Below are 25328 nucleotides of genomic sequence, written 5' to 3' on the forward strand. Positions count from 1 at the left end.
ACTTTTGTGCATCATTTGCATTAAAGTCTCTAAAGTGCTTACACATATTTGTAAAACACACATGACAGTCTGCCAGTAAACCATGTCGCTCATATCCCACATGTCCATGGAGACATCATTCTGGTGAATGTGGCCAGACACTACTCATATGTGCACACATGCACCACATTGACAGTTGTCTGAATTGTGATCGAAATGTGTCAGCACACACATACACCATCTCCTGCCACTGACTTTGTACATGTGTCAGGATAAGACTTCCCCAAAGTCATTGTCAGTAATATGGATATGCCTCCTTCAACACACACCATGAAGTGCTCATGTATTGCTGGACGATGCCACTATTGAGTGCATGCAGGACAACTGACATCAATGCAGGATACACTATAGGAAATGAAACAACATGCTACAGGGCAGTCTTGGTAATCAGTTCTTGCTGCCTGCTGTCACTGGGGCAGTGCATCACAAAACCAACAGTCAGCACCTTTTCTCAATCATGAATTTGGGGTGAATATAAGCCCTGCATCTGTCAAGTGCACATATTGCCCCACTGCTACCCACATGTCAGGACTACTGATGAACCAACCTTATACAAATGCCACAATAGTGTGACAGCAAGCACAAGTCTGTCAACATGATCACAGTACAGCCTGATGACAATGAAGTGTAGCCTCCTGCACTTAAAATCTGGATACACCATTTGGCACAGTCAAGTGTTTACACTCCTAGGTCTGACCCCATTGTGAAGATCCAGCAGCCACATGTCAGAGGGCTGCCCACTACGAAATATTGGAGACCCCAGGTGTCTAAAAAGCTACCACACTCCACAATGTGACAGAGGCTGACACCTGATTGCACATTGCACAATACATCAAAATTAGTTTGACAAACATGATTAGGAGAAGTGAGTGTACACCATGCATATCTGACCTGGTCCATGTGCAACATGGGAGTAGCCTGAACAGTAGGCATGTGTCCATGCATGTGTAACACACATGATGGACAAACTTCAGTGCCCACAATATTGTCCCACCTGCTGCATGTGTGTCTGGGAAACACCCCAGACACATATGGTGATTCAGAGCATCAACTAGGACACGTTAATGTCCCACACAGAGTGCATGTCATAAACCTGTCCATGTGCAGATACATGTCACTAAATTTCCTCACTCATGAAAGCAAATACTCAGACGGTAGCAGAAGCGGTCCCCCAGCATCAACCTTGGACAACAGCAGCCCCCCCCCCCCAGACATGTCACTGACGGAAAGGGACACACCTGTGTCTCAGATGAGCAAGGGCCATTACTGAATTAATGAACATTTTTCTAGTACAAGCCGACAGATAAACTGGGGTTGCACAACCAGGCTGAAGGAATGCAAATATCATGTTAGACACAGTTCACAGACAAGGCATACACTTACCACCTCCTTGCTGCTGTCTGGCCTTCAACAGCCCATCCAGGTCAGGGAAGACCACTGGCAGAATCTGGCGCATGTGAGGGGGGTCAGAGTCCGGTGTCCGCCCCTACAGCGAGGAGGCGACAGCTTCAGCTGGACTCTAGCAATGCGTCTGGTCCAGCCACGTAGGTTCTGCCCGGGCAATGGTCGGCCAGATCTCCTGTTTCTGATGGGCATCAACCTGTGAGGATAACAAAGTAAAAGGGCCCATAACACACATGCTATATGTTTGTGCATCACACAGTTGGATGAATATGGTCTTTTCACAAGGGCATCTGCTGAACAGAGGTAATGCAACTATGGGGAGGGACTCTTGTCCTGCATCACCTACATGGAAACATTCCCTGGGTAGTATGACCGTCTCAAAAAGCACTCTCACAGCACAGTACCTGTTCACTGCGGTCACCTACACACTTTGGGTGTGACTACTGAGTGAACATGCTAGCCAGAGCTTAACACAATATCATTAGTGCTAGTCAGACAAGATGCACAATGAGAGAGGATGTGGACTGCACACTCACCTGCTCCCCTGGTTTCCCATACAGCTTGCTGTAATGTGGTAGGAGGCTGTCCAGCAGGGCCTGTTTCTCCTCCTCTGTGAAGGCTGGGGCCCTCTCCACAGTACGTGCCATTCTTGGAGCCAGAGGATACAGAGACAGCAGCAGTGGTAGCAGTGATGTCAATAATAATCATTTAGTGCAGGCAAGTGAACTCTCAGGGCAATACAGCCTTATATCTGTGCTGCAGAGGCAGAGTCGGTCCCATGCGTCCAAAAGGATAGGTTCGACTCGTTCGCATCCTATGAATTAGTCCAATCCATGTGAAAGTACGCATCGGTCATGCCTACCGCCACGTTCAAAACCTCTGCATCATGACAGTTTAGATTTTAATACATTTGTGCAACAAAAAAAAGAATCGAATCCTACGTGAATCGTGCACAATGCAAAATACGCGTCTGTCACCATGACGACCAACTGGAAATCAGTGCGTCCGGATCGGTCAGTATGTGGCAGATGCGTATTTTGAAAAATCACACGCGTCGAACTGCATGGAATCCAGCATGCAATCTGTCAGTCCAGCTCGGTCGGGGTGTGTCTGACGCGTATATTGAAAAATCCCACGCGTCGAACTGCATTGAATCCAGCATGCAATCTGTCAGTCCGGCTCGGTCGGGATGTGTCAGACGCCTATAATGAAAAATCCCACGCATCGAACTGCATTGAATCCAGCATGCAATCAGTCATTCCGGCTCGGTCGGGATGTGTCAGACGCGTATATTGAAAGATCCCACGCGTCGAACTGCATTGAATCCAGCATGCAATCTGTCATTCCGGCTACGTCATGATTTGGCACACACGTAAATTCACTGCCCACTCATCAACTCAGAAAATGTGTGTATGAATGATGGCATGCAGCATGCCCTGTGTGGATGGACCTCAGCACATGTCATATGGTACATAGACAAATGATAAAACTACTCACATTAGGATCCAACCTTACAGTGCAACTATAGCAGTGTTTGTGATGTACATGACTAGTGTGAGTGTACACTTCACAAATCATCCTTCTATGCTTGGACATTGTCCCAGGGGATCATTGTGTTTACACAGTAAACATCCACATGTATTCAGAGCATCATCTGATCATGATTAAGGTACAAAGTGTAAACTCCTTTCTACTGTGTCCACAGTGTGTGAGACTTATATGACGCAAGGCCTTACTGCTGTAAGGTTGAATTATCTCATCTTGTATTTGGCATGTGAGTTGCTGTAGTGTCCATGTGTCATTGAATTGCATTTATGCATGTCAAATATATATGTGCTACACATCATCAATGTCCTGTTTCTGTGATAGGACATGTAGGTCATACATCATATCTGACAATGTCCACACCATGACAGTGTTGTGCATGTTGACAAGCTGTCTGTATGTGGTGTTGTTGCTAGGTTGTTGTACCTTGTCCATGTCTGTGCACATTACATTCATGTGCCAGTTGACCTCTAAATCTATGGATGAGACTTAATTGTGTGTGTGTTGTGTATGTTACAATAGATCACATGGAGAGTGACAGACAACAGTGAGTAGTCACAGTACAACACTGTATTATTTGGTGATACATGACATAATTGTGTGTATGCTCATGCTCACATTCCTGTAATTTAGGGATTAGATCAACCTCAGACATCTGACTTCACGGTGTCATCATTGTAAGTGTAAAGCATTCTGTAGAGTTGTTATTAGTTGATGTTTAATCAGAGACTGATATGTGTACATACTTTGACATGTGTTCCGCCGGGCACCAAATGTCCACAGACCATTCCCGGATCTTGCAACCATGGTGGAGCGTGAGAGCATGAGGAAGTACCGGTTTGCAAGGGCATTAATTGTGGAATTGGCAGACCAGTTGACACCACACTTGCTACCTGGATGCACATATCCCTCTGCCCTGACCCCCAGGGTGAAGGTGATGGTGACACTGCATTTTTTTGCCCCTGGTTCGTTCCAGTTTACTGTGGCTGATGCTGGTGGGATGTCCCAGACGATGTTTAGTCGAGTGCTCCGGGATGTGTGTGAGGTCATGTTGAGGTTCCTCGACCTGTATATATATTTTCCAACACCACCACAGTTCTGTGGCATTAAGGATGACTTTTATGCCCTGGGACACATGCCACATGTGATAGGTTCAATTGATGGGACACATGTGGGTTTGGTAGCACCATGAGCCCACAAACAGGTTTACCGTAACCGTAAACACTATCATTCTATCAATGCCCTTGTGGTATGTCTGGCAGACCAGACCATCTCACATGTATTTGTGCGTTTAACTGGATCCGCCCACGATACATACATTATGAGGATGAGTCAGATACCCTAGCTGATGTCCCAGCTCAGGAATGAGCGTGCCTGGCTTGCTGGTGAGTCATGTTGTCAGTGTCAGTTGTGTGTTCAGTTTCTGTCATGTTGGACCCTGTTTTTGCTCTAATGCTCATTTATATTTGTTAAATGTAGGAGACTCTGGATACCTCAACCTGCCCTGGTTGCTGACACCACTCAGGAACCCGGTCACACCTGCTGATCACCGTTACAACATGGCACATGGGCGGACCAGGCGTGTGATTGAATGACCATTTGGCCTGCTGAAGACCAGATTCCGCTGCCTGGTTCGGACAGGAGGTGCCCTGCAATATTCCCCAGAGAAGGTGTGCAAAATCATTATAGTGTGTTGCATGATTCACAACAAGGCTGTGAGGAATAGGCTACCACTCATCCAGGATAGCAGGGACCAACGGCCTCCATCATGGGAGGATCCTGTCCTGGGGCACATTGCCAGTGAGGAGGAGGATGAGGAAGAGGATGTGGATGTCAGAAGACAGCTCATTAACAACTTTTTTACTTGAGTGTAAGTATGCAAATATGTTTGATGATGCCTTTCCTAAGTGTGGTGTGGGTATGTAGGACAATCAGTTGTGATCCGTGTGTGGCTGTGCTAATTCAATGCTCATTTTTACTTGTCCAGGGTATGTGAAGTTCGGATGGCCACCACTACATTGTTGAAATTACTCCTAGCTTGTGCTCATAATTTACAATGGACGATAGTGATTCAATTATGGGATATGTGTCCATGGCAAGTTGTATTTAAGACTGTCCTATGTCTCTCCTTCACAGGCTCCTTTGGCTGTTGTGTGGTTACACACAATGCTGTTCCATGATGGATTTTCAATTTGGAGCAGTACTCTCTGTCAGACAATCATTTTGGTTAGATCTTTCATTTATTTTATTTGTTTTGATACTTTGACCAGTGATCTGTTTGCTTTTGTTTGGAGCAGAACGTCTGCCTGTGTAATACGCCTGTTACACACATTGATGTTTGCCTTTTCCCTTTTGAGAAATGCTACAGTCGTTTATATCATGTTTTTATTCCATGGTGTACATTTCATTGGGCAATGCTCTTTGTTCATGCAGTTCCATGGTTGAATTTGACAACAGTGTGTGCAATGTTTAAATGCTGCATGTGCCATGTGTGTTGTGGTGACCTTGCATGTCTATCTCTGCTATGTGTCATTTGACATTTCCCCATGAGATGGTAGATGAAAATTAATCTTATCCCTAGGATCATGCTGTACCATGCTGAACTGACTGGAGCCAATGTTACATCATGTCTTTGTGTGTGACATGTTGGCACACATACTTTCTATGATTGTTATGCAAGATGCCTTTGAGTCCACATTAGATCATTTTGGTACTGTTGAAGTGCTGCACCACAAGGTTGAAAACCACAACTCTTTGTAATAGAAGATCTAGTCAGCACGTATAGTTTAGCCATGAAATGCTACACTTTTTAACACATAAGTGGAATACTTGCATTACATTGATGCACAGGGCAATAATCTACACAGATGGAAGATTCACATCTAAGCACCAGTGCGTTGCTATGCATATGCTGTAACCAGTACTCCTACTTTCACAGGTGAGCGGTTAACCCGTATTGCCACAGAGTTATTCAATGGTTAGATGGATATGTCACCATCATAGGGTGGGTGCTGCTTTCCATGCTGAGAATGAAAACACATGTCACCTATAGTATTATCTGTTATTTGGGTAAATGTATATAGTTTGAGATTCATGTATTCTGCTGCTGGAGCTAGCTCGTATACTGCATTGTCAGAGATTGTTCTTCCTCAAACGTAAATTTAAGAAATTTACACACACTCTGATTCCTGATGTGGTGGACAAGCATGGTTGAGTGAGCGTGAATGTGTGCATTGCTACTTTGACTCAGAGATGTTGTTGGTACTGGCTAGTGGGTGGTAGAATCATTGTGTATCTCCTGGATGATATGCTGAGCTAATGAGACACTAGAGGTTGTGTTTCGTTGGATTGCGTGTTCTGATGTGCATCTAATGGCCAACCATTCTTCACCAACACCCTATTTTGCCATGCATACTTAAGTATGAGAAGAATCCCTACTATAGACCTCAGATACCTCATTGGGAGACAGTGCCAGGTGATACTGAACTTGATTTCATGAGTGGGTACAGTGTATAATTCACAGATGACACATGGATTTTGAGAATATTATTTTATTAAGGTGCATGTGAAGAAATCTTACAGTGAAAGGTGATAGCATTCCCTAATTTGAATACCACAGTTCATAGGGGAGTTGGAAATGTTGTCCGTTGAAAAATCTTCCGAGCAAAGTCCACAGTAAATTTGGCATATATTCCAACTCAAGTGCTCCATCCCATGTGGGAGAGTCCAGGGACTGTCAACAAAGTGAATGATTTGCACACAATGGAGGATATCCCGAGCACTTCTTTAGTTCCGAGGGGGTGTAGGTCCATAGGTCTCTCACTTGCCATCCTTCCTTGGACGGCCCCTCCTCTTCTTTGGTGGCGGGGACCCTCAGTATCAGGATGCTGCGGTACAGGGGAGTCCTCGCCAGACTCCTCATCCCTTCCTGTGGCAGTTGCCGATGTTGAGGCAACAGGTGTGGAGTGCACACGGGGTGGTGGGGTGATGTTGGCTGTTAACTGGTGTATTATAAGAAAACAGTGGTTCTGTCGGGTATAAGTAAAACAATTGCTTTATCGAAAGGATGAGTCAAGGAGAAAAGGGGAATCAATCAAGTTAACCACACAATCTTAGAATGCAGATCAAAAATCAGGCTTGTTTTGAAGAATATAATGTCATTTTTTATATATAAATTACATCATTTATATAGCAGAGCACAAATGACATTAGGAATGCAGGATTACCAAGGTAATAAACTGTAAAGTGAGTCAGTGAATTTGTGACAGAGTGACATAGGTGACCAAATTGTGCATAATATATACAGTGGACAAATACAGAACTTTGTTATATGTACAATATGTAAAAGAAGGGCCAGTATCGAGGGCAAACAAGGACACTGTTTCATGGATAAGTCAGAAATTATATGAAAAACAGGTCTCGCACTGGTCCTAGCATTTTCCGTCGACGTTTCAACCCAAAAAGTGCGACTTTGAATCGTCACGCAGGGTCTTCATCAGGACATTAAAATACACGTAGGTAACCTGCAAGAGCAAGTGAGGTGTGTGTCAGACATATGTTATGATTGTGTGGTTGTGTGATCCCGAAAGATACGGGACACCACTCACCTAGCCGTAGGTCTAGGAGGGCCTGGTAAGGAATTGTTCGGAGGCGCAGAGCTCCTCATCAAAAGTGGTCTCTGTAAGGCAAAGTACGTGTTGCTATAACTGAACAACATAAGGTCAACGCCTGTATCATCGTGAGGCTAGGAGTCATTGTGTTGACCAATTACAAAAAGCTATGATAAATAATTAAGGGTAGTGGCCTCTATATTGGCCGGATGCAAAGGAATTGTAATTCAATCATGTGCATAAGTGGTTGAATTTGGTTAAAAAAGGGCGGTCTAGAAAGGACCAGTTCAAGAATTATGGCGATTTAGACAACCGTGTGGGGAGGGGGAAAAAGGATTTTGGATGTTCGTTTAACCGCTCACCTTAGGAAGCTAAGATCAAATAAATGAGGACAAATCCGGTGAAAAATCGCGTCGGAGCCGTTCAGAGATTTATCTTCTATTTGGTTCTGAAAGAATAATTGTTGAATCAGAAAAATTCACAATAATTCACAGCCGGGCGGGTCCCTGGGCACTAATTACAGGGACGAATTCTTACTTGGGAAAAAGAGCGGTAACGATTCGCGCTGCAGCAGCTCCTGTCAGAGTCGGGAGAGGCTGCAACTGACAGGCAGGCCGCTACATGAAGGAGAGCCGCGCTATCCCGTCTGACGTCAACATGGTGACGCGTAGAGGGCGTTGCCTAGCAACCATTGGTGCGTCTTGGAATTCCGGCCAATGGTGCGCGAGGAGCGCTACACTGAAGCGGAATCAGCAGAAACGTCCCAATTACCTTAAGATGATCATGTGTTGAGGGGGCGTGGTCTAGCAACCCAGGCCACCTCCGGGTGGGGCGGCCCAGTGGGCGCGGTGTGTGCGTTGCCTAGCAACCATTAGTGCGTCTTAAAATTCCGGCCAATGGTGCGCGAGGAGCGCTACACTGAAGCGGAATCAATTACCTTAGGATGATCAAGTGTTGAGGGGGCGTGGTCTAGCAAACCCGGCTACCTCCAGGAGGGGCCTGGGCCTGGACGCGGTGTGTGCTAACGTAGAATGACACAACTGTCAAACTGCATGATAGTATAGAGACACAACAGATCGCATAAAAAGCGATTGCAACATTGGTTCGGAATCAGTGTGTTTGCAATTGCTAAGGATCATAAGCGAGTCTATCGCTAATCAAAGTCAACAGAGTAGTATGCCAGTGGGGTTGCGTGGTCAGCTGAAATCAGGAGCGCGTTAAGGGGTGTAGGCTGCCAATATTAGGTGTCCAACCACAGGGTTGACAGAATGAGTGCTAATCGGCATTCAGAAGTTATAAGGGATTGGGATCATGCGTAGCCAGTTTAACCATTGCGTAGTGACCCATGAGTGCATCGAGATATAATAAACACAACAGTTATTATTTGAAATGTAATGAACGCAACAGTCATTATTTGAAAAGCATATGCCTTAGGAAACAGATAAGGAGGCATAAATCGAGTCCAAATTAAATAACAATTTGAGATCTGTCTTAGAGTGAAAGCAGATCACAGGGTAAGGAAAAAGTAAGCAAATCATGTATACAAAATGCAGATTAGCCTAAGGTTGTGCGACAAGGAGTGCAAGATGGAGTGTCATAGTTGCCCCATTTCCCTGGATGTTTCCTCGAGGCTGTTAAGCCCTTGCTGGACAGTATTGAGGAAATGAATCCATCTACACTCTTTTCTCTTCAGGTTCATAGTTATTGATCCCCCTCTAGGCGCGAGACTGACCTTCTCTAGCACCCACCATTTCAAATCTTCAGGTCGATGGCTCAGTGCCAGAAAATGGTCCACCATGGGGGCCCCTTGCGTTCCGCATCTGATGCGGCTCATGTGCTGTAGTATCCTTACTTTTATTTTTTGCGTTGTTTGTCCCACGTATAAGAGATCACAAGGACATCTTATCACGTATATTAAACTCGAGCTGTTGCAATTCGTGAAGGTAGTTGAGTTATAAGTTCTGTCTTTATGGAGGAAGGAAGAGCCCTCCATTGACAAAGGACAGGCTTTGCATTGTCCGCACTTGTAATGGCCCACGATGGATGGTAGCCCCAACTGTTCTCTGAGACCACGAGGTTTTGGTGGTTCAAGGTATGCCTTAACAACACTGTCTTTTACATTCTTGGCACGTTTGAACGCGAAAATGGGTTCCTCGATGGTCGGCAGTTCGCTCGCAACAAGATTCCAGTACTTCTTGATAATTTTCTTCATCCCATTGCTCTTTGTGTTGAAAGATGTGACACATACAATGTTTTCATTCTTAGTTCTTTTTTCTTTGACCTGTAAGAGTTCATCTCTTGGACAGTACCATGCGCGTTTACGTGCGCGTTTCAGGAGACCCAATGGATACCCCCGTTCCTTTAGTCGAGTGGTAAGGATCTCGGTTTCTTTAAAGAAATCAGCTCTGCGCGTGCAGTTCCTCCGCAGCCTAAGGTATTGGCCATAGGGAAGGTTATCCCTTAGGCTGCGTGGGTGGTGAGAGTCATATTTCAGGAGGGTGTTCCGTTCTGTGGGTTTACGGTAGAGGTCACAAATCAGTTGTCCATCATCCACTTCAAAGGTAAGGTCCAGGAAATCGATGGTGTTGTTATCATTAGACATGGTGAACTGGATATCATTGGATCTGGCATTCAGCCAGTCAAAAAACTGGTTGAGTTCGTCCTTGGTACCAGTCCAGATCATTATAACATCGTCTATATAGCGTTTCCAGATGGTAATGTTATCAATGAAAGGATTCCGGTGGTCATATAGATGTTCCTCCTCATACGCGTCCATGAAGATATTGGCCAGGCTCGGCGCATAGGTAGCCCCCATCGCCACGCCTTTACATTGATAATAAAACTGCCTCATGAAAACAAAATAGTTATATCTCATGGCAATCTCCAACAGGCCAAGCAGGAAAGCGGTAGGTATCCAGTGCGGTCGCATTCTTTTATCAAGGATTTCTTTGATAACTTCCAAGGCCCTCGTTTGAGGAATGGAGGTGTAAAGCGAGGATACATCTAACGTGACCAACAGTTGGGTTTGTGTATCAAATGGTTGCCCCTCCAACAGTTGGATGATATGCATTGTATCACGAACATATGATTTAGTCTGTGGTATCCATGGCTGTAAGAAGTAGTCTATGAATTGGTTGAGTGGCTCGAGTATGGAACCGCAACCCGAGACAATTGGTCTACCAGGAGGCTTGTCGAGGCGTTTGTGGATCTTGGGAAGGGTATATATGGTCGGAATCCTAGCCTCACGTTTGTTCAGGAAATCATATTCAGATTGACTGAGGAAGCCTTGTGATATTCCATCCGTCGTGATCTTTTCGATCAGCGATTTGATTTCAGATGTGGGATCCCTCGGTACCCGGCGATAACTGTCTGTGCACGCCAATTGAAGCTCTATTTCAGCAACATAGTCTTGTGTGTTCTGCAGCACTACTGCTCCCCCCTTATCTGCGGCTTTTATAACAATGGTCTCATTAGTTCCCAAGGTGGAGAGGGCCAATTTCTCAGGTTTACTGATGTTGTATCTGATGTATTCCTTTTTATGGAGTAGATCCATGGTCTCCTCGAGTACAATTTTTTCGTAAGCAAGTATTTTATCGCTCATCATGTACGCACTTGGTGTGAATGTCGAGATAGGTCGGAAAGGCGTTGCTGTGGCTGCTGGGGTATAGATGTTTTTCGAAAAATAATACTTCAGCCTGATTTTCCTGAAGAAACGTTGCAATTCAACCTTGATATTGAAAGAATCGGGAACAGCTGTGGGTACAAATGATAACCCTTTGGACAGGACCATCTTTTCTTCATTTGTTAATGCATAATCAGAGAGATTGATTATGGGATCTAGAGTGTCAAGGGGTCCGGAATTAGCGTTAACTTGAGTCGAGGCCGGATCGATATTCGCTTGTTGCAGTCGTATTTGCTGGGAAATGTCAATCATGGTGGCAGTAGTGGTCGGTTGCTCTAGCCGTCCAGTTGATATCAGTATCTCATCGGGATGCTCAGATGGTATTCCCGACTCTGACAGGAGCTGCTGCAGCGCGAATCGTTACCGCTCTTTTTCCCAAGTAAGAATTCGTCCCTGTAATTAGTGCCCAGGGACCCGCCCGGCTGTGAATTATTGTGAATTTTTCTGATTCAACAATTATTCTTTCAGAACCAAATAGAAGATAAATCTCTGAACGGCTCCGACGCGATTTTTCACCGGATTTGTCCTCATTTATTTGATCTTAGCTTCCTAAGGTGAGCGGTTAAACGAACATCCAAAATCCTTTTTCCCCCTCCCCACACGGTTGTCTAAATCGCCATAATTCTTGAACTGGTCCTTTCTAGACCGCCCTTTTTTAACCAAATTCAACCACTTATGCACATGATTGAATTACAATTCCTTTGCATCCGGCCAATATAGAGGCCACTACCCTTAATTATTTATCATAGCTTTTTGTAATTGTAGTTGACCAAGGGTTATCATTTGTACCCACAGCTGTTCCCGATTCTTTCAATATCAAGGTTGAATTGCAACGTTTCTTCAGGAAAATCAGGCTGAAGTATTATTTTTCGAAAAACATCTATACCCCAGCAGCCACAGCAACGCCTTTCCGACCTATCTCGACATTCACACCAAGTGCGTACATGATGAGCGATAAAATACTTGCTTACGAAAAAATTGTACTCGAGGAGACCATGGATCTACTCCATAAAAAGGAATACATCAGATACAACATCAGTAAACCTGAGAAATTGGCCCTCTCCACCTTGGGAACTAATGAGACCATTGTTATAAAAGCCGCAGATAAGGGGGGAGCAGTAGTGCTGCAGAACACACAAGACTATGTTGCTGAAATAGAGCTTCAATTGGCGTGCACAGACAGTTATCGCCGGGTACCGAGGGATCCCACATCTGAAATCAAATCGCTGATCGAAAAGATCACGACGGATGGAATATCACAAGGCTTCCTCAGTCAATCTGAATATGATTTCCTGAACAAACGTGAGGCTAGGATTCCGACCATATATACCCTTCCCAAGATCCACAAACGCCTCGACAAGCCTCCTGGTAGACCAATTGTCTCGGGTTGCGGTTCCATACTCGAGCCACTCAACCAATTCATAGACTACTTCTTACAGCCATGGATACCACAGACTAAATCATATGTTCGTGATACAATGCATATCATCCAACTGTTGGAGGGGCAACCATTTGATACACAAACCCAACTGTTGGTCACGTTAGATGTATCCTCGCTTTACACCTCCATTCCTCAAACGAGGGCCTTGGAAGTTATCAAAGAAATCCTTGATAAAAGAATGCGACCGCACTGGATACCTACCGCTTTCCTGCTTGGCCTGTTGGAGATTGCCATGAGATATAACTATTTTGTTTTCATGAGGCAGTTTTATTATCAATGTAAAGGCGTGGCGATGGGGGCTACCTATGCGCCGAGCCTGGCCAATATCTTCATGGACGCGTATGAGGAGGAACATCTATATGACCACCGGAATCCTTTCATTGATAACATTACCATCTGGAAACGCTATATAGACGATGTTATAATGATCTGGACTGGTACCAAGGACGAACTCAACCAGTTTTTTGACTGGCTGAATGCCAGATCCAATGATATCCAGTTCACCATGTCTAATGATAACAACACCATCGATTTCCTGGACCTTACCTTTGAAGTGGATGATGGACAACTGATTTGTGACCTCTACCGTAAACCCACAGAACGGAACACCCTCCTGAAATATGACTCTCACCACCCACGCAGCCTAAGGGATAACCTTCCCTATGGCCAATACCTTAGGCTGCGGAGGAACTGCACGCGCAGAGCTGATTTCTTTAAAGAAACCGAGATCCTTACCACTCGACTAAAGGAACGGGGGTATCCATTGGGTCTCCTGAAACGCGCACGTAAACGTGCATGGTACTGTCCAAGAGATGAACTCTTACAGGTCAAAGAAAAAAGAACTAAGAATGAAAACATTGTATGTGTCACATCTTTCAACACAAAGAGCAATGGGATGAAGAAAATTATCAAGAAGTACTGGAATCTTGTTGCGAGCGAACTGCCGACCATCGAGGAACCCATTTTCGCGTTCAAACGTGCCAAGAATGTAAAAGACAGTGTTGTTAAGGCATACCTTGAACCACCAAAACCTCGTGGTCTCAGAGAACAGTTGGGGCTACCATCCATCGTGGGCCATTACAAGTGCGGACAATGCAAAGCCTGTCCTTTGTCAATGGAGGGCTCTTCCTTCCTCCATAAAGACAGAACTTATAACTCAACTACCTTCACGAATTGCAACAGCTCGAGTTTAATATACGTGATAAGATGTCCTTGTGATCTCTTATACGTGGGACAAACAACGCAAAAAATAAAAGTAAGGATACTACAGCACATGAGCCGCATCAGATGCGGAACGCAAGGGGCCCCCATGGTGGACCATTTTCTGGCACTGAGCCATCGACCTGAAGATTTGAAATGGTGGGTGCTAGAGAAGGTCAGTCTCGCGCCTAGAGGGGGATCAATAACTATGAACCTGAAGAGAAAAGAGTGTAGATGGATTCATTTCCTCAATACTGTCCAGCAAGGGCTTAACAGCCTCGAGGAAACATCCAGGGAAATGGGGCAACTATGACACTCCATCTTGCACTCCTTGTCGCACAACCTTAGGCTAATCTGCATTTTGTATACATGATTTGCTTACTTTTTCCTTACCCTGTGATCTGCTTTCACTCTAAGACAGATCTCAAATTGTTATTTAATTTGGACTCGATTTATGCCTCCTTATCTGTTTCCTAAGGCATATGCTTTTCAAATAATGACTGTTGCGTTCATTACATTTCAAATAATAACTGTTGTGTTTATTATATCTCGATGCACTCATGGGTCACTACGCAATGGTTAAACTGGCTACGCATGATCCCAATCCCTTATAACTTCTGAATGCCGATTAGCACTCATTCTGTCAACCCTGTGGTTGGACACCTAATATTGGCAGCCTACACCCCTTAACGCGCTCCTGATTTCAGCTGACCACGCAACCCCACTGGCATACTACTCTGTTGACTTTGATTAGCGATAGACTCGCTTATGATCCTTAGCAATTGCAAACACACTGATTCCGAACCAATGTTGCAATCGCTTATTATGCGATCTGTTGTGTCTCTATACTATCATGCAGTTTGACAGTTGTGTCATTCTACGTTAGCACACACCGCGTCCAGGCCCAGGCCCCTCCTGGAGGTAGCCGGGTTTGCTAGACCACGCCCCCTCAACACTTGATCATCCTAAGGTAATTGATTCCGCTTCAGTGTAGCGCTCCTCGCGCACCATTGGCCGGAATTTTAAGACGCACTAATGGTTGCTAGGCAACGCACACACCGCGCCCACTGGGCCGCCCCACCCGGAGGTGGCCTGGGTTGCTAGACCACGCCCCCTCAACACATGATCATCTTAAGGTAATTGGGACGTTTCTGCTGATTCCGCTTCAGTGTAGCGCTCCTCGCGCACCATTGGCCGGAATTCCAAGACGCACCAATGGTTGCTAGGCAACGCCCTCTACGCGTCACCATGTTGACGTCAGACGGGATAGCGCGGCTCTCCTTCATGTAGCGGCCTGCCTGTCAGTTGCAGCCTCTCCCGACTCTGACAGGAGCTGCTGCAGCGCGAATCGTTACCGCTCTTTTTCCCAAGTAAGAATTCGTCCCTGTAATTAGTGCCCAGGGACCCGCCCGGCTGTGAATTATTGTGAATTTTTCTGATTCAACAATTATTCTTTCAGAACCAAATAGAAGATAAATCTCTGAACGGCTCCGACGCGATTTTTCACCGGATTTGTCCTCATTTATTTGATCTTAGCTTCCTAAGGTGAGCGGTTAAACGAACATCCAAAATCCTTTTTCCCCCTCCCCACACGGTTGTCTAAATCGCCATAATTCTTGAACTGGTCCTTTCTAGACCGCCCTTTTTTAACCAAATTCAACCACTTATGCACATGATTGAATTACAATTCCTTTGCATCCGGCCAATATAGAGGCCACTACCCTTAATTATTTATCATAGCTTTTTGTAATTGGTCAACACAATAACTCCTAGCCTCACGATGATACAGGCGTTGACCTTATGTTGTTCAGTTATAGCAACACGTACTTTGCCTTACAGAGACCACTTTTGATGAGGAGCTCTGCGCCTCCGAACAATTCCTTACCAGGCCCTCCTAGACCTACGGCTAGGTGAGTGGTGTCCCGTATCTTTCGGGATCACACAACCACACAATCATAACATATGTCTGACACACACCTCACTTGCTCTTGCAGGTTACCTACGTGTATTTTAATGTCCTGATGAAGACCCTGCGTGACGATTCAAAGTCGCACTTTTTGGGTTGAAACGTCGACGGAAAATGCTAGGACCAGTGCGAGACCTGTTTTTCATATAATTTCTGACTTATCCATGAAACAGTGTCCTTGTTTGCCCTCGATACTGGCCCTTCTTTTACATATTGTACATATAACAAAGTTCTGTATTTGTCCACTGTATATATTATGCACAATTTGGTCACCTATGTCACTCTGTCACAAATTCACTGACTCACTTTACAGTTTATTACCTTGGTAATCCTGCATTCCTAATGTCATTTGTGCTCTGCTATATAAATGATGTAATTTATATATAAAAAATGACATTATATTCTTCAAAACAAGCCTGATTTTTGATCTGCATTCTAAGATTGTGTGGTTAACTTGATTGATTCCCCTTTTCTCCTTGACTCATCCTTTCGATAAAGCAATTGTTTTACTTATACCCGACAGAACCACTGTTTTCTTATAATAATCCTACCCAGGTTCTGAGGGACACAGGGTCACCCCATTGTTTGTATACTATGTTAACTGGTGTAGGCATGTGAGTATGTCCCTATGCACCGCAGTCAGATCGTCAATTTTCGACCAATTGGTTTGCATGCGGTCCATGTGTCACTCCACACGGTCCATGTTTTGCTCCACACGGTCCATGTGCTGCTCCACACGGTCCATGTTTTGCTCACCACGGTCCACATGGTTGTCCATCCGGTCGAAATGTGCAGCCTGATGATGTTTCATGTCCCTGAGGATACCGACAACCTGGCCAAAGTCTCCGGTGCATTCCCGATACATATCGAAAATGCGTTGTAACTGTGGGTCAGCTTGATCCCCGACACCAGCTGTGTGACGTGGCCTACCACCATGCACTCTCATACCACTCCTTACCCTACCCGCACGGACATTGCCTGGCATTGCTCGCACTGGAAGCTCCTGTCCTCCTTCATCATTTTCAGGGCTGGTATCTCCTGCCACATTCAGAGTTGTCTGTCTGAGTGTGCTACTGGGGGTCTGTTGGCTGAGTGTGTCCATGGGTATCCTGAGCATCTGGGTGTTTAAGGATGTTGCAGGAGTAGTTGGGGGGCTGCTGGTCATACTGGTGCTGCATGCTGACCCACAGGTTCGTTCCCATCACCAGAGGAGGTGTGAGAGTCATCCCCACTGGAGCTCTCAGTGTCTGATGTTGTGATGGAGCTGCTGCTGCACTCTGAATCTTCTCCAGAATCTTCCCTCTGTTCTGGAGTGCCTGTGGGTAGAAGGGAGACACAATGTTATTTGTGTATTTTCAGAAGTTCTGGTGTCCTACACAGACAAATGTGTAGATGTTGTGGATAAAGTAGCATTCACTTCTTAATTCTACTCATCAATCGTCACAGACACTGAGAGATTATGGATGCTTTATTGATTATGTGATTTTGGAGACATGTGCTTTGCTGAGCATGTCCAGCTCTGTGCATCAACATGCATGTATTGTACTCCTTATACTTTGTCAATTGTCACATTGTGCATGAGCCCGGTGAATTGTTGTTGCACACATCTGTATTTTCACAATGACAAACATACTGTGACAATTCTGATGTTTAGCAGGAATTGTGCATCTGTGCTTGGCTTTGTGGATGTTTGTCACTCTTACATTGCTGAGATTACATGCAAAGTCACTCTCCTGAATATGTATCAGCATTTGAAGATTTTGCTCGGATGTATGTGTTGTGGAGAACAATCGATGACATCACATGTGTAACATAAGATGCTATAGAAACGCATTTCTTCTAACAAAAACATTGTTACATGTCAGTCCTTGGAACACCGGACATTACATTGATATGCAGTGGGGGAGTCACAAACGTGAGTTGTTGTATTATGTGATAGTTGGATGATCTCACATACCATGATTTTGGCCACAATGGACTTGTGATGGTGATTAGTATGAGTTTGCACTCCTGCGCAGAGCATACAGCAAACTTGTGTGATGTTGGGCATTGTGATGTTCTGCTATGTCACAACATGGTTATTGTCATCCCTGTGTTGTTTTTGCATTGTTTGTGAACATGTGCAATGTGATGAGACATATCTCTGTAGTAATTTCTCATCAGTTTGCACACATGGTTATATCTTGCTGTGGTACATTTTGTTGCCACATACTTTGGTACATGATCCCTTCATGTATATTCTACTTGTTCTACATGGTCAGATAAGTCATACAGGGATAGTCTTTTGCCGTTTCATGGTCAGGGCTGTGAGGTGCAGTGTGTTTGGTGCTTGAGTTAGGCTGTGTTGACTTCTAGCCCACTTTCCAATTGTGAACAGACCAGCTCAATCATCATTGTCATAGGATAAATGAGAGGGAGGGTGGTAGTTTTCAAGTATGCTGACACCGCTGACTGATATTGAATTACAATGCTGAACAGAAGTATGGCTTGTGCACATGAAAAAACACATAAGTGTCAGCCATGTTGCATTACACCTCACATCTACTGTATGCAGGAATTGTCCCGGATGTGTGTTCATCTGTGTGTGTTTTGAGTTATGTGGTGTGATAGCTGATTTAAGTGTGTCCTGTCCTCCACACACATTTCTAGCATTCATAGCATACACAATGTAGGCACATGTGACTGATCTTGACCTGTCAGTGTGTGTCATGTACAGTTGAGGTATGGTTTGTAGTTGAGTGAGTAGGCCTCGAACTGGCAGAGCAATTTTAGAATTCAGTACATATGTGCCTGTGCAGCCATCTTGACAGGGCATTTGCATTCACTCTCAGGGACAGCATAGTGACAGGTGTGTTCTTGTGGAACTGGTGGGGGTGTGTGTGACTAGTGGGTGCTGGTGGCAGTAGTCATTGCTTCCACTCCTCCTCCCACCCTTGACAAATGGGCTGCATATTCCAGGGTTACATGACAGTGAGTACAAAGTTACATCCAAGATATCTTGCTGAGATGTCTGTGGATGTGTATTTGAGCTAATTTTAGACTATTTGTACATGTACTCACCAGGTTCTGGAATTCCAGTTAATCCAGTTATGGACTCCTGAGGGAGGAGCTCCCGCACCTTCACCTCCCAGGTTGTGAAACACACAGGTTTATGACGTCCACCGCCAGTCTTCTTACTCAGGGCATGTTCTCTGGCAATGAGCTTCTTTACCCTCCTGCAAACGTCATAATACTGGTTCTGGATATCCTCCATTTTGCACAAGATAGGTGAATGGGCATTCACCTTGTTGACAATCCGATCCCACAATTTGGTTTTCTGTGCCTGGGAGGTCTGTTGGGCCAAGGTGCCAAATAACTGCGGCTCAACTCGGATGATTTCATCTACCAACACTTCCAACTCATCAGCAAGAACTTAGGATTCTTCCTTAGGGGCATGGTGATGGGTGGTGGTGGAGATGTATGTGTGTGTGAAGGTGAGGGTGAGTGTGTGTGTGGGTGTAGGTGTGTTTCAGTGGTGCTAGTTGTGTGGAGGTTGTGTGGTGGATCAGTTATGTGTGTTTGTAGTGGGTGGATGAGTTGTCTGTGTAGTTGTATGGTCTGCTTACATGTGTGTTGGATTAGCAAATGCTGTAGGTAAATTTCTGCTTGCTTTATATAGGTCGATTTGTGGGTGGGACTTAATATTAAAATGTATTATTTGATTGGTATGACAATGCTTTTTGGTGTAGTCCTTATTCTGCTTTAATGTGTTTTTTTTAATTATTTAAGTTGTTTTGTTAGCAGATGATGCTTGTTCTTGTGTGATTTGTTTTGGACCACTCGGTTCAATTCATGCTAGGTTATGTGGCGTCATTCGCGTCCGAGTCGGTCGGGTCGTGTTGATGCTTGCCTATGTTTGTGCTTGTGTATGTGGCTTTGGTAGCATCCGAGTCGGTGGGCTCGTGTTGATGCTTGCCTATGTTTGTGCTTGTGTATGTGGCATCGTTCGCGTCCCAGTCGGTCGGGTCGTGTTGAAGCTTGCCTATGTTTTTGCTTGTGTATGTGGCTTCGGTCGCGTCCGAGTCGGTGGGCTCGTGTTGATGCTTGCCTATGTTTGTGCTTGTGTATGTGGCGTCGTTTGTGGCCGAGTCGGTCGGGTCGTGTTGATGTTTTGCTATATTCATGCTTGTCATGTTAATGTTTGGCTATGTGGCATCGTTTGCGTCCAACTCGGCCGTGTCGTTTTAATGTTTGACTATGTGGCATCATTCGCGTCCAACTCGGTCGGGTCGTGTTAATGTTTGGCTATGTGGCATCGTTCGCGTCCGACTCGGTCGGGTCGTGTTAATGTTTGGCTATGTGGCATCGTTCGTGTACGTTTCTGTTGCGTAGGGTTGATGCTTGGCTGGGTCGAATCTTGCGCGTCCGAGTCTATCCCATCCAGGCTCCTTTCCAGCCGACTCGGCCGTAGGATTAAGTTTCCAGACGAATCGGTTGTAAATTTCAGGCATCGCATTGTACTCAGCTATTCGGAAGGTGTGTGTACAGTTCGGTCGGAAATATTGACGGGTCCGTGTTGGGTAGTGCGTTTTCCGGCCAAAATCGGAATCGACCCCACAATGTACAAGTTTGGTGGAAGCCAATGATACCATGTTTTAGGGAGAGAGCACAAGCACTATAGCACTGCATAGCAGTGGTAAAGTGTGCAGAGTCCTGGAGCCTGCAAACACAGGATCAATAAAAACGGGATGATTGAAGTCAAAAAGTTGGGGGAAAACCATGCCAAGGATGTCAGGTCTAACAAACTGTAGTGATAAAAAAAAACATTGCCAACATCATTTAAAAGCAAGGACAACAGTTTTAAAGTGAAACAGTGACTCAAGGGAAAACAAGTTTTCAGCACCAACCAGCACTAACAAAAAAATATTGTCAGTTTTCCAAACACGATGTCAGTTTGTAAACACTGGGAAAGCAAGAAGATTTTCATGCTATAAGTAGACCAATATAAGATAAATGCGAGGCTTTGGTTGCATAATAAAATATTTGGCAACTCCAATTGTATGTCATGCAAGAAACCGGGAGGTCAAGTGTCAAAGGTTTGTAGGGTTAACCTGCTTAGTCGATAGGCACATTGCCAAATGAAAGTTGAGAAAGGAATCATTCATGCTACAGCTGTTGTGGCAGTGAGCTTTTATGTTCCTCACTGTTTGATTTCATTAGCTGCATTCATTAATAGATGTTTACTTCATGACCTCACTCTAATAAAGATTAAGAATTTCGGGCTTCCATACATTAGGTTATTTTAACCTTTTGTAAGCTTCGGCTGGGCCCATGCTGTCAGGAGAAATACTTATGTTTGCTTTTTTTTCTAGTTCACGGTACAGCATCCAACCAAAATAGAGAAAGCCTCATTTTGGCTTAATTTGTTATGCAAAGTCTATGCACCCATTTTCGGTAGTATCAGTTTGGTAATGGGTCAAATTGTCCACTGATAATTATGCTGGGAAATCTTGCAACAGAAATATGTAAATTGGCCGCACTTGCGTTTGCTATTATGCATTGGAGGTACGCTATTGTAGATCTACATTAGCGGTTAAATGCAGATGTTGCCGGGTCTATTTATAAAAGAAGGGCATTTAATACAGACTTAATTTTTTCAAATTGCTTTTAATAAATAATTTGCATAATTTACATATTTGTAAAGCACTTCGAGGTATTCTCATTAGATGCACTATAAAAATTCCTCATTTGTATTGCTTTGCAATGTATGTCCTACTGTTCCACAAATGTATGAAACTACAAGGGCTTATGGTTTTATTGCATCTCTGCTTCGTAGGACCATTCTGCTGCATATCTAAATACAAATAAAGAGTTGTTTTCTCAGTTTAAATACATATTGTTTGGTTCATGCAGCATGTGCAATATGGTGCATTAAAAAGGTTAATTCTACATTAAATATAACCAAAGGCTCAACATGGGGCCTGTCATGCTGACATGGTGTGATAGGTACTTTAATACTGCTCAGCAGGAACTCTTGTTATTTTTTTTTTATATGTTAGTAGATGTCTACTTAGAATTGATCAAACCTTTCCTTCTGAAACATATATGCCAACACCTCCACAACACACTATAAACCAGATTCTCAGAGAACAATAATGATGCTTATCAGTCACTCGCCTTGAGTTTGCTTGCGAAAAACCTCCAGCAAGAATGCCATTGGAGCTCTTGAAGCATAGATCTTTTTGCTGTACTGATAATTCACTCACAGCTTGAGATTGATGACTGTGTGAAGTCCATAAAAGATGTTACCACTATATTTTCTTCCTGTGATTTATTTTATCATGTTGTCAAGGTTTGCAGAAAACAAGAAACAAATCAATGAATGTCATGCTTAAATATTAAAGAAGACTGTATAATGCACATTTTTATTCAGATGCCTTATTCAATCTTCTGTCTCTGAAAGGAGCAGAAAGAACAAAGCTTTTGTTTGAACTACTTTCCAGACAATTAGTGGGGAAATGTGAATTACAACTGAAGCTCTCTTAAATTGATTAAGTGGTCCAATATAACTCCCTATATTCAGAACAGAATGCACTATTGAATGCCATTCACATGGAACTGAATATAGTGTAACTGTTTATTTAGCTGTTAAAACATATTAGACCTTGAAAATGAAGGTTTTGAGGAAAAAGTCAGAAAGAGGTCTTTGTCTCTAACTCCAGTACTAGGCTAGAAATAAGAAAGTCTTAATTATATTTGGAGGAAAGACAACCTCTATGCCAACTAGCTAACAGCTAGACAATTCATACTTCAAGTAAACGAGAAGTGATGACACAGTTCTCCGGGAACTACAATTCACTTCTGACTGAACCTTTCAGAATATGTTTCAGTACACTGGAGCAGCATGTGGAGAACCTTATTCTAAGCTTGCCACGTGGAGGCAGAGAGCAGGTTTTACTAAAAAAGTTATTAACTATATTTTGTTTTGTTAAGTCCAAATGACTATTTTTGAAAGGCATTCAACACAGAGAGGATGGAAGACAAACGCTGTTTTAAATTCTAGAACTGTGCACAAGTGTTTGGGGAAGTTTTAAGGGGTGTAATCACATTGCAGGTTCATTTCACGCAGCTCATTAAAAAATATTACCCGAAATGTGACTAAAACGAGGAAATGTTCAGAATATCAGAGGGCCCGTACACACCTCCAAGGCAGCGAGATCTGCTAAGCTTGGGTTTAAAGGTGCGTGGCGCAATTTACCCCTAGCGGGATTCGTGTGCCTTTAATCACTGCTTTACTTCAATACTTATTAGTGCACAATCTGTGTTTCCTCAGGAGATGGGACCAGTATTGAGTCAGTACAGGATTAGGCAGAATCCTCCATTCCAGGCCCAACTGGATCAGATATGAGAACAAGGGGGTTTAATTAAGTGAGACGGAGATCCTTTAATTTTAGTTGAGTCTCTAATAGTTGCATAAAGATATCCTGTGCTCCTTCTAGATTGTAGTAGAATATTGCATTTTGATTGCACGGCATTATACAATTTTTCATATGGCATATTTGAAAAAATATTGGAAAAGAAAAAATGCAATTTCCATTTAAGCCAATCGTTTCGGCATCGCAATTATTAATGTAATATTATATTAATTTATAAACCATGGAAATACTTACCATAAGGAACTGCATGTTTGTGTGTTTCCGATAGAACGCTTTTTCCGATGCAATAAATAGGGGAACATTTCAATCCCCTGCTGAGATTGCCGTCTTTACCTTTCCTCCAGAGCACCCCACTTTCGTAGTAAAACAGTTTTAGATTACAAAGCTTTTGCTTTAAGGGGAATGATTCGTATGATCCGAATACTCCCAAATCCTCATCCCAAACGTAGGCAGGATATGAGGCAGAGCGTGAATATGTATGAAAGCCAGGATTAATGTGTTGTTTGCCCTGAAGAATTACAAAACAGCACTGGCACCGGTAAATTGTGCACCCCTCTCCTCTGATAGCCACACATTGCCCTCTAAACGCGTGTGTCTCCTTCCTTAAGGAATAGCGGTGACATCCGCCATTTTGTAATTGTTTGGGTGGTCTGCGCGCACAGCACGCCATATCCGTCTTCTTTATTTACATGCCGCTTGCCTATGCTCCATTGGTAAGGCCATTTTGTCATCGAGAAAAGAACTGCAGCGCCTGTTAAGCAGAAGTTTAACAAGCGATATAATCATGTTTTTGACACGTGAACATGCAATCCTTCTGCCTAAATAATGCCCTTAGGGATCAATTCAGGGTAAAAAAGCCTCATGCAGTTTGGGTGGAAACATGACACACTCCCCTGTCTTTGGATCTTTATAGATGAGTATAAATCAAGAGGAATCCTGATAAGGTAATGTTTTATCATGTCACAACAAACGCGCATTGTCATATGACTGAACAGCCGTGTGAAAGCAGCTTCAATCACTCGAGCACATGCTAATACACTCCTCACATCTTCCCGCAAGGTGATGCGATGCTTATCATCGCGGCATTATATCATTTTCACACATAGTTAAACAGCAAAGGAGAAGCAGCGGGGACCGCTCTGCTCACGATAAGACCTTCACAATTGCCCGTCGCCATAGTGGGGAGTGGAGCCGAGATACGAAGGGGATGTAGGCCAAAGCTGCCCCCCTCCCTCTCGGCTCCCCTGAGAAGGGAAATCTGCTGGGCTCGTCAAAGTTTGCCAAGTACTGGATAAATATTTATAGTTTCTGAAGAGAATATTGCAGATCGTCTTTTAACTCTTGGGGGAACATTGATTTTATATATATGTTCTTGACAAACCCATTTCTGCTTCACTTTAATCAGTTTGATATTAACATTCCTCACTCATTCGTCAGGGGTAGTAAGCGCTATATAAATGCAAAAAAAAAATGCAAAAATAGAAGGTTTGCGTTATGCTTTGTAATTTCTTGTCCCCTCCACATTTGTTTGATTGTCAAATGGATAGAGCGGCATCTACAACTTGTGCCCTTTCACTGGAGAAGCGTTACAACAAACAAATGATGGACGGAATGCTGACAATGCATACATTCTCCCCCAGTCAAGAGATCTGGGTTAAATCCATCGTTCTTTTGCCCACTACACCACCCCAGTTTAGACATGGCCATATGCAAATCAGTCTTGACCCTGTGCCTCATGGGAACAGTCCAGCCCGAACTGCCAAGCCATGTCTTCCCTGGACCGGAATCAAGCATCCTAGGACCGGTTTCTGGCTATCAGCCGTCATCAGCCAGGATAGCTTGACTCCAGTGGCGTAGTGAGCACGGGTCCCACGTCTGGGAATACCCATCCCACTTAGGGCGAAAAGCGTTACAACAAACAAATGATGGACGGAATGCTGACAATGCATACATTCTCCCCCAGTCAAGAGATCTGGGTTAAATCCATCGTTCTTTTGCCCACTACACCACCCAAGTTTAGACATGG

The sequence above is a fragment of the Triturus cristatus genome, chromosome 1_2 (assembly GCF_964204655.1).
Source record: "Triturus cristatus chromosome 1_2, aTriCri1.1, whole genome shotgun sequence".
In the NCBI taxonomy this organism is placed as follows: Eukaryota; Metazoa; Chordata; class Amphibia; order Caudata; family Salamandridae; genus Triturus; species Triturus cristatus.